The 16,180-nt window shown below is 50.5% G+C and overlaps 1 protein-coding gene and 1 non-coding gene across 2 annotated transcripts in view; both read right to left on the bottom strand.

Annotated features, from left to right (window-relative positions):
• Window positions 1-16,180, bottom strand: part of LOC120381555 (zinc finger protein 850-like) — a gene marked incomplete at its 3' end in the record, with an annotated part of 120,021 nt that overhangs the window by 53,162 nt on the left and 50,679 nt on the right. The gene's annotated exons all lie outside the window — the stretch shown is intronic.
• On the bottom strand, window positions 8,881-8,954 carry TRNAT-AGU. The gene has a single exon. It is a non-coding gene; the product is annotated as a tRNA-Thr (tRNA).

The raw sequence follows: 16,180 nt of genomic DNA, 5'->3' as shown, positions 1-16,180 counted from the left end.
TGGCACAGCTAACAAACAGTTGTCCTCCAGGGTCTCAGGGTGTGTACATCTTGTTGCTTTCTCAGTCATTCCATCCACCATTGCAGCAGTCATCTCTAATACTGACACTGTTGCAGTTTCTTCAGTCCTACTGTTTGCAGCCTCAAATCCCGAATGAGCAGTGGTAATATCTTGGACTAGTTCAGGAAATAGTTTTCCAGGCACTGCTTCTAAAGGCTTTAAAGTTTCAGCTGAGGTTTCCATAGATGTTACAGTTTCTGCAATGATTTGTTCTTCAATTGCTGCAGTTGTAACAGGCACAAATGTTTTTTGAGCCCCAGAGCTTTCAGTACTAAAAATGGGTGAGCCAGTATCTGCCAGCTGCACAGCTAAATTCTCTTGCTCCTCTTCGTCTCCCTTTCCACACACAGGCAGTTCTTGAGGACACATGTCGCTCTGTAGAGGGGCCCCATGTACAACTGCCCCGGGCATTCTGATACTAGGTTAGATGGCGCATCTCCTACATCATTCTGCATGGGGGCCTCAGCTGCAACCGCTTCAGTGGGCGCTGATTCCAAGGTAAACACAGTATCTTCTACCTCTGTCGTCACAGGTGCCTCAGTTACCCCACTCTGCATTGCATCCCCAATAAAAGCTTCCTGAGTGATCTGCCGCCCATCGGATCCCTGAAGCCGAGCGGTTCGGGTGGGCTTGCGCAAAGTGATGTCCATAGCAAAGGCAGTTTGGGGAGGGCCAGTGGATCCAAACCCTCCAGACCCACGGTCAATCGGGGTCGATCGGGGCACACATCCCTTGAAAGGTATTAATTGAGCAAGACGTGTACCAGCAGTTATAGTCACAGGGGGACATTATCCCAATATTCCCCGTATAGTCGGCATCAATAAGGCCAGGCAAAACAAAAATACCTTGTTTCGATGTTGACGAACGGCCAATCAAAAGGGCACTCAGGCCAAATCCTAATGGACCATCGGTGTTGGAAGGAAGAACTTGAACCTCGTCAGTCTCTAAAACTACATCTGTCGCTGTGGCCAAATCCACTCCGGCACTGCCACGGGTTGCTCCGGTGAGGTGTTCCAGGCAGCCGGGTTGGCGGGTGGAGGCACTTGTGTCGTCGCGCTCCTCCGAGGGGCGCTCCGTGATCCGTTTCCCGGCAGCGGTGTTCCATCCTTCTTGTAACGCGCCCAACAGTCGGCGGCGCGATGTCCAAACTTATCACATCATGTGCAAGCGCCAGTTGCAGCTTCAGGTAACACATCAGAGGCCCGCTGCCCATTTTGCATAGGGAAGTCCCGCCGGAAATGCCCAGGTTTTCCGCAACCAAAACAGGGGCCGGCTGGCCGGGTCGGTCTTCTAGCCCCCCGCTGTCGCCCAAGCAGGGGTTGTAACGCCACGGCCAGTGCAGAGGCCTGTGCCTTAGCATGAATTGCCGCCTTATCCGTCTCCTCAAGCATAGCGGCCCTACCACATGCCTCAATCATTTCCATCAGGGTCGCAGTCTTGGGCAAGGTGGCTAATATACGGCGGCAAGTGGGATTTGCATTCTGGGTTGCAAGATCAAGTCCAACTGCAGTTCTGGCCTCTGGTGTCAGATTAGGAGATCTATCAATAGCCTCTCGAAGGCGATCCAAAAAGGTGGAATACGGTTCCGATGGGCCTTGCATAATTTTAGCATAGGGAGGGGTCGGCTTCCCCATCTGGGGCACCGCTTTAAAGGCAGCCAAGGCTAGTTCCTGTGATTGCTGCAGGATCCGGGGTTCAAGGCGAGCTTGCAAATGCGGGTCAACAAAGCGACCGGCTCCCAAAAACATATCAGCAGTGGCCACGCGCCGAGGATCACCATCCGGTAAATCCAAATTGCGAACAAGAGCCAAGTCAACTCTCTTAGCCCAATCATCTTTCCACAACAGTTTCTGTGTAGGTGTAAGAAGCATGTCAGCTAGCTTAATCGCATCGTACGGACACAGTGCTTGGCCAGCAAATACCTGTTCAATGATAGACTGTACATACGGATTATCTAGTCCATAAGCCATGATCGATTTCTGTGCCTCACGGATCAACTTCCAGTCCAAAGGGGCCCACCGTCTATGATTAGGGTGTTGAGGGTCTGGTGTAATCACCGGAAAGGCCTCAGGTGTTAGACCTTCGAGGATGGCTTCTCTTAAAACCCCATGCCAGCGCTGTACCGGATCCGGAGGGTCCCCAGTTGGAGGGTCCCCGGGGCCAGGCGGGGCGGGGGGGCGAGTCGAATGAAAGCACTTGTGAAGATGCGATCGCGATGATCCAGGTGGAAAACCTTCCAATTGGTCCAACTTGTCACATATATGCTGCAGCTGTCGACCCTGGCGCTCCATCTCCTTATAGAAGGCATCAGACTGAGTAAACGTAGTCAAATCGGGATATGGGTTCGATGGCACATGTTCCACCCGAGCCTCCTCTGTCCCCCCGCAATCGTGGCACCCCAGGCCCCGTGGACACGGCATGGCTTTGGAGGGGGTGCATACGGCAAGGCTGTCTCCATAGGCTCGGGCGTATCGGGGGGTAACGGGACCGTAGCAGGATCAATCATGTCGGGGCCGATAGCCACATTGGAGGGTAGTGGGGCCGTAGCAGGGGCAACATCATCCATGGGGAAGGGGTCGGAAGCCAAAGGTATCACCGTGTCCTCACCACCGAAAAACTCTCTGGCTCCAACCGGCAACACAGAAGGCATTCCGGGCATTGGGCGGCAAAGCTCAGAAAGGGCCGCCTGCACTCCTGCCTCGGCCGCGAGAGTTTCTACTATCTCCTTCGCCTTATTCCATACTGGACTCAGGGAGAAGGCCTCCTTATCGCCCTGAGCCACCGACTTCCAAAGCTCGGAGCCTAGCCGCTCCCAAACAGTTTTATCAAAAATTGTACTTGGTTGAACAGAAAGTCCCCTTCTCCGTCCCCACCGCAGCAGACGGGATAACGTATTAGAGGGGAGCTTCTCTCCCTGCCGCTCCGCGATGCGCATCAAATATTCATGCACCGTCCTTTCTTCCGCTGATGCAGCGGTTCCCATGTTAGCTGCTCACCTCTGGGCTGGGGTGTGCCTCCCTTTTCAGACGCCCTGCGGCTTGCCGCTCGACACTGAGCTCAGGTGCGCCCCTCTTTTCGGACGCCCTGCGGCTCCTAGCCGCTCGACACTGAGACTCAGGTGCGCCCTTCTTTTCGGACGCCCTGCGGCCGCCGCTCAACACTGAGCTCAGGTGCGCCCCTCTTTTCGGACGCCCTGCGGCTCCTAGCCGCTCGACACTGAGCTCAGGTGCGCCTCCCTTTCTTCTTTTCAGTTCAGGCCACCAACACTATCCTCATTCGATACGAATCACATCGGGGTCACCATTTGTTGCATCGCAAGAGAGCATGGACAGAGTCTGACAACCCATGTGATCAAAGCAGAGAGAGTTCTTTATTCATTTCCAGCATGCTCTTATATACCATTATAGCAAGCAATCAAACAATTGCTAATTGGTTAATTAAATTTACACAGTTGCAGCTGTAACCCCATAGGGTAATTATCATCCTAACACCTGTTTAACTTATCATCCTATTTACAATTAGCTGGCCGCTCAAGGCCACCCTTTACACACAGTTCCCAGCGTAATCGGCTCGTCCCAGAAGCCTAAACAATCTCAGCATTTCACATTCCATTCCCAACAATGCCAGGCCTGTGCTCTCCAGAATGTCAACTTCCCACAGAGCTGGGATCCTTCCCTCATCTCCCCCCAGACCACTGCCCCACCCCCACTTCTGGGGTCCCCTCCCAACACTGTCCAACTCCCCTGCTGGCAGGATCCCTTCCCATTCCTTTCATTTCCTGCCTCCCCTCTGAGCAAAAGCTCTGCATTGTTCCCACAATGGGAATGGAACCCAGGCTGCCTGGGTGAAAACCAGGGATCCAAATCACAAGACCATATGGACCTTGTATAGTCAATAGCACCTTTACACATTCACACCCAATAATTCAAAGTAGCCATTCAAAAAACCTTCAAAAACAGACTTCAAAGAGAAATTGCAGAGTTACAATTGATTTGCAAACTTAACTCCATTAATTTGAGCTTCAATAAGGACTGGGAGTAGCTGGCTCACGACAAAAGCAATTTTCCCTCTCTTGGTATTGACACCTCCCCATCAATTATGGGGAGAGGACCACATCCACCCTGACTGAATTAGCCTTCAACACTGGTTCTCCCCTTGTACGGTAACTCCCGTCACTTCGTGTTCCAATCTATATTTATGCCTCTATCTGCAATTTTCACTCCATGCATCTGAAGAAGTGGGCTTTTTACCCACGAACGCTTATGCCCAAATAAATCTGTTAGTCCTTAAGGTGCCACCGGACTCCTCATTGCTTTTAATTCTAAGCTGATCTTAACCCTTTCAGTACCCTTACAAACTTAGATGCTTCTCACCACAGGCTGGCTGGTGGCTTTTCAGCCAGACTCTCCCCTTTCATCAGCGCTTCAGTTGCTTGGTGTGGGGGTGTCTGTAGATGTAGTTGACAGAGAGAGATAAAGCATGGCAAATGTCTCTCCTTTTATCATGTCCTTTCCTCCCTCATGGCTTTGCTCCCCCCTCCTTCAGAGTCAGGTGAGCATTACTGCGTCTCTCCAAGCAAGTCTGAGCAATTCCTCATGCAGTGTTCTCATGCAGGTGAGTCGTTGCATTGTAGCTCCCTTGCTGGACAATGGCTGTTGATGGGTTGTTTGACACCCTGTCTGGGTGTTGGTTACTTTCCTTGCTGTTGCCACTGGGGAGCTAATATTTGGCTGACTCCCCCACCTTGCAGCACAGTGTCAACCACACTGCACAATTCTCATAACTTCATATGCATGAGGGGTCTACATCTATGGGTAGAGAAGTGACTTTCAGCAGATCATATCCTTTCCCTGATACCTTACAAGTCATGCTCTATATGTAAGATCACGATGATATGAAAATGAGGATTATGGGGGTTACAGCCGCTCCCCCAAAGGTATAGTATGTCACACTGAGATTCTATGTTCATTTGTTCTGTAACAGCATTACAGAGATCCAGTGACTGACCAATGGCATTTCCAAGTGCTAAAATAGCAAGCGATGTTGGTCTCTCATTGGCCATCAGCGACTGAAGATGTGGTTTAATGAGCCGGAGCTTCAAGGCGAGGGTGGCTCTGTCCACTGCCTTCCGTTGCGCTGCTGGGCACCAAGTCCCTGGTGGCCAATATGTGACGCTGGGAGAAGAGAGTGGGGTGGCAAGTGGCGGCAGGACTTTTGCCACCAGGGTCTAGCTGCCCAACTTCCTCCTGGTACTGCTGGCCCCCCGTCGCCTTCAGGTAACCCAGGAACTAAGGCAGGAATAGGGCGAGGAAGCAAGTAAAGCCAAGCAAGGAAGGCAAAAGTGAATCTTGTCTTCATGGGCCGCTCGCAATGACGTCCTTTTTCTGTGCCACAGCTGACAACAACATCCCAGACAGAAAAGCAGGAGGCCAAAAAGAAACCGAGCAGCTGCTGAAGTAGTTCAGTTGGGAGTGTGCTAGACTAACAGGCTCTTCTATCCCCCTTTGTGCACGGGTGGGATGTTTTCTGAAAGTGCAGCAGTTCCTTTAACTGCCACGAGTCCCTCATTTCAGGCTATGCAGCAGGAAAAGGCAGCATGGGCTTCTGCACCGAGTTGGCCCACCTGACCTTTCATTCTTCTCTTGCTCTTTGTCAGCAAGGGGAAGAAAAAGAAGCTCTCCCTCAAGCTGGAGTCACAAGGGCGACGTAAGGACGACTTCCTGAGTGCCCGCTCCAGTCCTCTGCTCTGCCAGCTGGCCCATTGAAGGGCTGCCACCACTTTCTCCAGGTTTGTCCATCGGTCTGTGCTAGGTTGAGCAAGAACCAAGCGGATGGAGTTTCTGTAATGTAGTGGTTATCACGTTTGCCTAACACGCAAAAGGTCCCTGGTTCAAAACCAGACAGAAACATGCTGGCTTCCTTTTGCCAGATCCCCTTGCTGTTCAGGAAGGCCTCCTCCTTCTCCTATTGGCCTGTCCCTGGGATAACTCCAACCCCCGCATGACAGAGGGTGCTGACAGCAGTGGAGAAAGCACCTTGGCGTCAGGCTGGAGAACCTAGAGGAGTGCGGCGTGTTACCTTTTGGAGGCTTGTGTCTTGGCCTCCTCTGCCCTGGGAGGTTGGCCGGTGGAGGCCGGCTCTTCCTGCTGGCCTCCTCTGCGTGACTTGCCAAAGGAGGAAGTGAGGCAGGAATGGGGGAAAAGAGGAAAGTCGAGCTGAGGAAGGCAGGGCAGAAGCTAAGCGCCTCAGTGCGGCTAAGTGGGGTTAGTAGAGCATCACCATTCGTTCTGCAAAGCCGGGGGAGGGGCGGTTGGCTGCTGGGAGGCAGAATCCTGTGCCTGCCTCTTGGCTTCCCAGGGATGGCTCCTTGCAGCCCAGGAGAAGCGGGGTTCTGGGGGGAAGGAAAAGCAGCAATGGCGAGGCTGAGTGGGCTCCTTTCTGGCCGACATGGTGGGTTTGGGAGTTGCCTGTAAGCCATAAGTGGACTTGGTGGAGTGAAAACTGCTGCTCCATTCTGGCTGATCTGGGGGAGCCATTGATGACATGGGAGTGGGGGCAGGGCACTGGCTGTGAGCAAATGGGATCCAGGGAGCCCCAGCCTGCCCCTCCAGGGGCCCAGTCTTCTTCTTCTCTCCTGCCCTGGGGAGCCCGGCCTAGAGCCTGCCCAGCATGCACTGCAGCTCGAGCATTAAGCCTTCCTGTGTGGTCTGTGCTGGAGCTGACCCTGGACCCCTGTGGGGCACTGTTGGGGGAAATCCCGACTGCAAATAATTCTGGCCCCAAGATCAACCCATTGGGTCGAATGGGGCAAGCTGGAGGCCTGGTGACTTAGTCCGTGGGGCCAGCAGATCAAGCCATTTTCCTGCATGTGGGGGAGGCAGCCGCTGTGGTTCACCCTTCCTGCTCCCTGCACTGCTGCACCCTAAAATCCCTGTCGGCCGGCAAGATGGGCTGGGAGGCTGGAGAGAGGAGGCAAAGGGGTGGCCCGAGCCCCCTCGGCCACTGCCCCTGCCCCAGGCAGCCCACAGAGACCTGATGCCTCCCCAAGTGACACACGGAGATGTGCCGGCAGCGCTAAGGCGGCTCCCTGCCCACTCTGCCCCCTCCCTCCCTGCCACACTGCTCCTGGAAGTGGCCGGCATATCCCTGCAGCCCTGAATGCAAATGCCACAGCTGACCCGCCCCCGTATCCTACTGCCTAGGAGCCACTGCCGGAGGGGAGTGTGTGCCAGTCACTTTGGGAGCTGTGCTGCCCGAGGTAAGCACCTCCACCCCCGACCACCTCCTGCACCCCTACCCCTGCCCCAGCACAGAGGCTCTCTGTGTCTTGAACAAGCACTTTCAAGGATTGGCCAAGAACTTCTGCTCTGTTTCTGTGAAAGAGACACAAAAAAGGGAGCCCAACGGACAAGTTTAATTCGCAAGCACAAACTGGCAGGGCCAAGCCTGGATCTCTCAGTTACTCAGAAGGCTCTTCAGCCAGCTCTTCCCAAAGGCCAGTCTCTAGCGGCTTTTGTGACATGATGTACTTCAAAATAGCTCCCTGTAGCTCACATAGTCATCATTCATATATGGCTGTGATATGTCCTACCAACCATTCCATGTAAGTTATCATATGAAAAGTCATGATCTGCTGAAATCGGTTATTCTGTCCAAATATGTATAGCATGAGGGTGTGTGAAGTTATGCATTTTGCTGTATGGTTGTTACTGAAATAGGCTATAATTTTGCTAATGACCCCTGCCGAGGAGGGTGTTCAACAGCCATGAATCAGCAGAGGAATTGTAATTAAGGGATTTCCAATTCAGTGACAGATGCCCAAACACAACACTGTGGGGACCGCTCAAGTCTATGACTCAGTTGCACAAGACCACACCAGGAGGATTCCCCAACCTAGTGACTCAGCAGAGCCCACCCGCACACGTCTGGGCAAGTGTCTTCTAGACACTTGAACTAAGGATATAAAATAGGAGACTGTGGCATCATGTTTTTGCCTTTCTCCTCCCCCACCTATGCTGGAAGCAGCAGGAATCCTGAGAAAATGAAGGTCATCTGAGGACAGTAATCCAGGTTTTAGGGGGAATTCTATGTATTAAGGAGGGTAACATCCAGTAGGATGAGAAAATTGCTTGACCTAACTACTGCCTAGTGTAATAAGGTGTAAAGTTTAGATTTTGCTGTGGTCGTACAGTGCTTAGTGCTCTGCGTTCTGGCCTCAAGAGCCATGGATGCAAGTGGAGTTACGATGACCTTTTCCTTGTCTCCACATTTCTTATGTGCCTCCTTCTGACACTTGTCAGAAAAAACAACTGGTTTCTTTTGCAAGCATTTGCATTGCAAGGCAGAGGCAGTCTTCTCTGTTTCCGCAAAAGATTCACCAAAAGGTGGGAAGAGCAGACATATTTGTTAAGGCACTACTGGGAGCTGCATCCCTAACTCCACTTTCCCTGGCAGGTGAGTCACCCAGCTTAGCCACGGTGCGACTCTCTGGGACTTTTCTCCCAACCGCTCCATTTTTCATCAATGACAATCAAAAGGAAGGTGACATGACATCTGTGTGTGAACATCTCCAGGGAATCACAAGGATGTGTGGCGCAGGCTCTCGTGTTGCAGCAATTGCAGTCGAAGCAACCGCCATGCCAATGCCAGTCATAGCAGTGTTTTCATCAACTCCAGATTTGTGATTTGATTGTTTCCAATGCTTCTCTCCAAAGAAGCCTTTTCCTTAGCAAGCAATGACTTGGATACCAAGGGAGGCCTCTTCTGTTTCCTAGGAAGACGCAGGAAAATGTGAGCAGAGGAGACAAAAGCCATACACCAAGGCACCACTGGGAGTTGAACCCAGGATCTCCTGTTTACTAGACAGGTGCTTTAGCCAGCTAAGCCATGGTACCTGCCTGAAGAAAGTATTTGCAACTGTTTCATTTGATGGTTCAAGTCAACACCTGCAAATTTGAAAGTACAGACGTTCCCCATTTCCCTCAAGACTTGCAGACCTTGAGGTGTCTGGCTCTCTGTGCACAGAAAGCCACAGCTGAGTAGACAGAGGGCTTCTAAGATGTGCCTCTCCCACCAGTCACTGTGATCAGATAATGGTTAGTGATCTGTGTTTCAGTCGCAGCAACCTCGGCTCAGTTCTGAGTCATGGTAACCTTTCCTTCAGCTCCAGACTTCTCATTTGCCACTTTCCATGTGTGGTGGGCTGTCTGCCTGAAACAAGCAGGAGAAAGATTAAGGCAGCCTTGAAGAGGCTGTGCAGAACCCAGCCTATCAAGAAAGGGCTTATTGGGAGAGCCAATCAGGAGAAGGCTTGCTGGAGCAGCCCATATATAAAGAGCTGCTCAGCACAGCAAGAGTTAGTCAGTCCTTGGAGAGTGAGGAGGGAGGGTTGGCTGCTATGAAGGAAGGCAGGAGCAGGAGCAGGGAGGGCACCATGATCAGAGTAATGCTGGGGTAAGGGGTACATGAGTGACCTCCTGGTTGACTATTGCCAGACTAAGGCCCTATACAAAGGTGGAGGAAGGTTCTAGGTCTGTTGGGAAATGGTCCAGGGAAACAGATGGCAGGGTTGGAGGTTCACACCTTTTGCCTCAGTAGCCACTGACACAGGTGGCTACACCCTGGACTGCAGCCGGCCACTGAGGCAAGTGTCTGGGTAGAGGACATCCCCCCCCCACCCAGCAGGGGGGAGAGAACTGAGTGGGGCACAGCCAGAGGGCTGTGTCCGTAAGAGGACACTGAAGTCCTGAGAGCAACATGGGTCCTAATGATAGAACCGATGGTGGCCAGACGCTACTAGATGAAGGCGCACCGGTGAACCAGAGCTAATTGCTAGGATGGTCAGCAGGAGGTGCAGCAGTGAGGCATGCCCCATGGCACCAAGACTTAGCCGCAAGGAAGGCTCTCTCTGTCTTGAACAAGCACTTAGAAGGATTCTGCTGACAGATCTTTTCTTTTCTGAAAAGAGATACAAAAAGGACCCAACAGACACCCTAGGTTCGGCAAGGAAGAACTGCCAGGCCAAGCCAGGCTCTCCTGGTTAGTAGGAAGGTTCTTCAGCCAGCTCTTCACAAAGACCACTATCTAGAGACCTTTAAACAGTCACTGCAGATGTTCACCACAAAAGAGATGCCAAAATGGAGTTCTCCACTGCCTGCAGCCATCACGCTACCAGGAGTTCTGTGCACAGAGAGGCCCCTGCTGGTGGGAAAGGCTTTGGTAGAGACTCTTCTGACACCACCCATTCTCATATAGTGTTTAGCGCTCTGTGTTGTGGCTTCAGCATCCACAGATGCCAGTTCAATTGGGGGACATTTTTCCTGTCTCCACATTTGTCTAATGGCTCCTTTCAACACTTGTCACCAAAAAGACCTGTTTCTTTTGCAAGCGATGTACAGCTAGGCAAAGGCAGTCTTCTCCATTTCCTCAAAAGATCACCAAGCTGTGGGGAGAGGAGACGCATTCAGCCAAGCTGGATGCTGAATCTCCTCTTTATTCAGCAGGTGTCTGTGAAGGACATAAATCTCCACCGTAGAGGTCAAGAATAGGACTTTATTACACACAGTGCTGGCGGAGTGGGATTATTAGGCTCAGAGACACTGTTAATTAATTAATTACAATAGAATATTAATTCTATTTCCACGGGCGGGGGAAAGTGACGGGCTAGGCAGTTCTACACCCCGGGACACGTTTTGCAAGACAGGATAAGCACATTAGCCAATGATTAACAGATTAGATAATGTCTCCACCCATGGTCTCAAGTTAGCAAGTTAACATTTCATTCATACTTTGATAAAATGTTATTAGTATAAAATATATATGTTGAATTCTGATTTGGGATCCATAGGAATGGAGCAACTCCTTTGATTGTCCAACAGGTACATTCCTAGGGGTTAAAGCAAAGAGAGTGAAAGTATATGGCAATAAAGATTTTCTGTGTGTCTTAAGGCAGGCATTGGTCCCTTGGAAGGGAGGTGGAAGGATGCCATATCTTATACTGACGTGCCAACTTTTCATAAACTCAAGGTTGGATCTGTGGGAAGAATGTCTCCCTAGAGAAGAAACAAACACAATAGGGATTCTTTGTTCAGTCTGCAATTCTGAATAACACACAATCATTTAGTTCTAAGCTCCAACACCTGGCAATTTGCTGACCAGGCCTATCTTAGCAAGCAAGGCTTTCTGTTTACCCCAGCTTTCTCTTAGCTGGTCACTATTTGCTAGGCCTCTGGTCCTTGACCATACTCCGGATTTTGGGTCTGGAAAAGAGCTGGCACAATCCATAGACCAGGTTGTTATATGAAATGCACATGGATTTGAACCCTTCACATACAGTAATGGCAAAGTTCTTGGTTCAGGCTTGTAACAGTGATGGAATAAACTGCACCTTCAAATCAAGTCTCTGGAGTCTATTCAAAGCTGGGATGGGTCATTCAGTCCTTTGTACAGAGCTTCAGTTTGTAGCAAAGTCCCTCCAGAGGTATGAATCAGGATTGAAGACAAGATGGAGACGAGACATCAGCCTTTTATAGTCTCTTGCCATGTGGTCTTTGCTTTCTTTGTCCCAAGGACACTCTATCCAGGACGTGGCGTAGAAAAACCTTAGAGTTCTGTCCATAGGCAGGTCCCTGCTACCTTGCTGAGTCACAAGACATATCTCCCTTCTCTCAATGGGGCGATTGTACAGCTGATGGTCCTTAATGGGCCATCAAGCAGGCTAGACAGAACTGACACCGGAAGCAGAGCACAAGATTGAAATACAGGCAGCATAGAGCCAATATTCATAATGTCAACTAAAAAAAATGATACACATCTAGAGATAGAATCACTATAATCAACCAGTCAGAACCTCTCCATAGGCCCCTTGCACGACACCTTTCTATAATATTGGCTGCAAATATAGAACAGTGGTCGCAATGGTGATCTATACAGTTACAGATTATGTCAATAACGTCACAGGAGGTGACACGGCATCAGTGAGACTGATACTGGAATACTGCCTTCAGCTTTGGTGTCCTCATTTGAAAAAGATGTTGTGAAATAGGAGCTGGGGCAGAAAGAACCAACAAATGTTGTGAGGTCTGGAGCAAAATGCCTTCTAGTGAGCTACTGAAAGAGCTCAACCTGTTTAGCTGATCAAAAGAAGATTGAAAGGTGACTTCGTTGAAGTGCCTTAATGGAGAGAAAAGATTGGATATTAAAGGACTCTTTAAAATAGCAGAGAAAGGAATAACAAGACCCAATGGCTGGAAGGTGAAAAGAGACAAATTCATATTACAATTAAGGCACAAATATTCAACAGCGAGGATGATTCACCACAGGAACAAGCTACCAAGGAAAGTGGTGGATTCTCCATCTCCTGATGTCATTTCATGAAGACAAGATGCCTTTCTGGAATGTCTTTGCCCCCAAAGTAGCTCTTGTGTTCTACAGGAGGCCTGTGATATGCAGGGGGTCAGATTAGATGCTCTAATGGTCTCTTCTGGCCATAAAGTCGACTAATTTCTGAAAAACTGAGTGTAGCATTGGGAGCAGCGTCTGATGTTTTCCTGTCTAGCTGGCTTGCTGCCTAGAACGAACGCTCCTTGAGTGGGGTGATCCACAGGGAGTAGCTCAAACCTGCAAAGTGCCTGGCCAGAGGCAGGACATTAGCCCAGCAAGGGAGGGGTGTGGCAGTGACATCACAAAGGCCTTTTGCAAGACCTCAGACTATTGGTCAAAGGTGTTGGGGGGAGGTGGTGACCTCACAGAGAGATGCTGACATCAGCCAGGCAGGACAGGGGCGAGGGGCCAGGGAAACCTCAGAGACCCCTGTGGCTTTGCTGCAGCAAGTCTCCTTCTCCAGGTCTCTCTTTGAGGACTGAGGGAGTATTCAGGTTCATGGACGTGAGCGCCAGGAGGAACCTCTTTCGAGTTTTCTCCTTCCCTTTTAGTGATTTTACTAGAAAACAGCTGTCCCTGTTTAGAAGGTAAGAGCCTCCTCGAGGGAAGGGGGGTCATGGGGTGTCACAGTTCGGATGCCGGTGCCCCCCCCCATGTATGGAAGTTCCCACCCCCTGCTCTGTGTTCGCAGGGCCGGAGAGCAGCATTGCACGGCCGTGATTTGCTCCTGGCTGCCGGAGCAGAGCAGCAGGCTCAGCTGTCAGAACTTCCTGGAGCTAGGAAAGGGGAGGGGCCCAGCCTCTATAGCAGGAATGCAGGGCAGGTGAGTTCACGGCGGGTATTGTGGGATACTGGCGGAGGCCAGTTATGGTGATTTAATGACCAGCAGCATTTACACTGGCACTCTGTCACTGTAAGTTTGCTGCAAAAAGCTCTAGGCCTCTCATCAAAGTGGTTTTATTTTGTCACCAAAACAGGGCAGTTTTGTCGCCAGACGTGGCATTGCAGTGTGTACACCAGCCACACCAAGCTGCCGACCGAGGGAGCGTTGTGTGTTCTTCACACACCTGAGCAATATATTTCTGCTGAAACAACTTTGTAGTGCAGACCTGGCCAAAGATTCAATCACACACACAGCTTGCAAGGAAAACATCAGGAAAGCTTGTCAGGGCCTGGTGGAGATGGCAGGGAGTCAGGTGTGGGCAGACACTAAATCTTACACCCAGCCAGGCCCCATGGTTTAGCTGGCTAAAGCACCTGCCTTGTAAACAGGTGAGCCTGGGTTCCACTCCCAGTGGTGGCTTTGGGGGCACCTGCTATTGGCTACTGTCAGAGGACAAGATTCAGAGCTAGATGGGCCTTCGGTCTAGCCTAGTGTGGTTTTTCTCATGGTTTAAATTACACTCACAGGCACTGATGATAGAGTTACTGAAAGTTTGGGAGTTAGGCACTGACAGATCAGTGGTCCAAGCCCCTTGTAGACACCCCCCCACCCTCTGGGACAGGGGCAGGTCTGAGCTCTCGCACCAAAGGCTCATTGTGGCTGCCAGAACCTGAGTGGCTCATTTCGTTTGCACCCTGGGTTGAGTCCTGCTTTGTGCACCGTGTCTGAGAATGAAAATCCTAAACCACCCTTTGAAATGACGAATGCAGCAGGACATGTCATTGTCCCTGCCCCAAAGCAGACAGACCAATGGAGAAATGCCGAGTCCAAGGTAATACTTCACTGCGGTTTTACCAGTTCCACTTGCTAAACTCCCTCCTATCTGCCCAGCCCAGGTGTCCTCTGCCTCAGCTGCTGCTCCCGGCCTGCTCTAGAGTCAAACACGCAGGGCCCCCAGGGGAACAGAGGCTGGGACAGGGCAGCAGCCTGGGCTGGGCTGGGCAGATTCTGGGAGTTCTTGTTCCCTGAGAACTGGCCTGGCTCCCTTCTCAACAGCAAACAACTCAATTCCACGCCCCCTCCACAGAAAAATCAGCCTGGAGCTAAGGGCAGCAGGGGACGATTCCCTCGAGTTCCCACCGAGGCAGGAGAGAACCCAGGGCCTTTCTAGCAGAGCTTATGGAACCGACGTGGGGAAACCAGCCTTTAATAACAGGCAGTTCAAGTTTAAGCTCAGTGTTTTTAACAATTTTACAACCTTAAATCACCCTTAAATCGCAGTGTCACTATCCATAACATTGCTTCAGCCTTATAGGTTCCCAAGTGCAAAACTAAACATCTCTTCAAACACAAGAGAGTGCAGATCAGTCAGTGTTCAGAGTCATCCCACATAAAAGAATCATGTTGTGGTACATATTGGCCTCATCATGTGGCCGTTCCCTTTCCCTCCGCTCTGTTAAAAGGTTTGGTATTTTGCACAGAAACTTTCTTCCCTCAGGAGAGACCTGGGAACCAAGGCTGCCAGACAAACACCTTTAAGAGGAGGCGTAACCTGTCAAAAAATGATCTCCCTCCTTCAGTTCAGTGACAGCCTGAAATGTTACTTATCCCGGCAGAGCCGGAGGATTGAAAGCAGCTACATCAAATACCTGTGTAGCTAGCAGGAATGAACACAAACACTCCCTGGTACCTGAAGAGATGTTTAGTTTTACCCTTGGTAAACTAGAAGACTAAAGGCAAGGAAGGTGGTGCCATAATAAAGAGTGAAACACAAAACAATTATCATAGTTATACCCATAGTGACTGCAAAATATTTCTATATTCTTCTTCTTATCAGTGTATTATTTTCTCTGGCGTCTATACATTGACTATACTTTGACCAAGAAATTTGAATCTTGATAAAATAATCGACTACCCTGGTTACGGCAATGGACTTGATACGCACTCGGGCGTCCCTACCCAAGTTCAGGTACTAACAACAGTGGCTGCCTTTTAGCCATAGCTTTTAATCAGGGCAATACACTGATCCTGTGAAATCATTTCCCAGCCAGAGTCCATCGCCCACATTCCTTAGGGCATTGGGCCACCATGTGGACGTTTCATTTCCCTCCTCAATTTCACACAGAGACACAATTTCCCTTGCACAGATCCATGAACAGCAAAACCTCCCTGTGTCTCTTGTCTGAGCCAGGGCATTCGATTCCATTGACACCTTCTCTCCTGCAATGGCCATGCAGACAGGATGAGGCCACCTTCACCTCTGACAGTGAGATATTGGATCAGCTCTTTCTTTACGCTGCTGTTGTTAGTCCATGAAACATCAGGGATGGATGCAAGGCTGAGTTCATGCACCAACCCCCTGAAACATTTCAGTGCCCTAGAGGAATCCTGACTCCGGCTATTGGCAAGATAAGTTTATGGGAGGGGATGGTATGATAGGATAACGGGCTTAGTCAATAGGTCAATTAAGTGCCTGGTATGATATAACCTTTTCCAGAGGGTTTGGCTGGAGAGTCTTGCCCGCATGCTCGGGGTTCAGCTGACCGCCATATTTGGGGTCGGGAAGGAATTTTCCTCCAGGGAAGATTGGCAATGGCCCTGGAGGTTTTTCGCCTTCCTCCGAAGCATGGGGCAGGGGTCACTTGCTAAGGAGTGGGTGGATCGGCTTATGTGGCCTGCATCTTGCAGGAGGTCAGACTAGATGATCATAATGGTCCCTTCTGATCTTGAATTCTATGATTCTATGATCTGGTGGAGATTCGAATAGGAACGGGACGGTCTGAATTGTCAGTGTGGGGAATGAACAACAATCTATAGCAATGTCGTTATCCACAAACACACTCTAATCATGTTCCA

Source organism: Mauremys reevesii, linkage group 14, assembly GCF_016161935.1.
Source record: "Mauremys reevesii isolate NIE-2019 linkage group 14, ASM1616193v1, whole genome shotgun sequence".
In the NCBI taxonomy this organism is placed as follows: Eukaryota; Metazoa; Chordata; order Testudines; family Geoemydidae; genus Mauremys; species Mauremys reevesii.
This window is presented reverse-complemented; position numbering and strand designations above follow the sequence as displayed.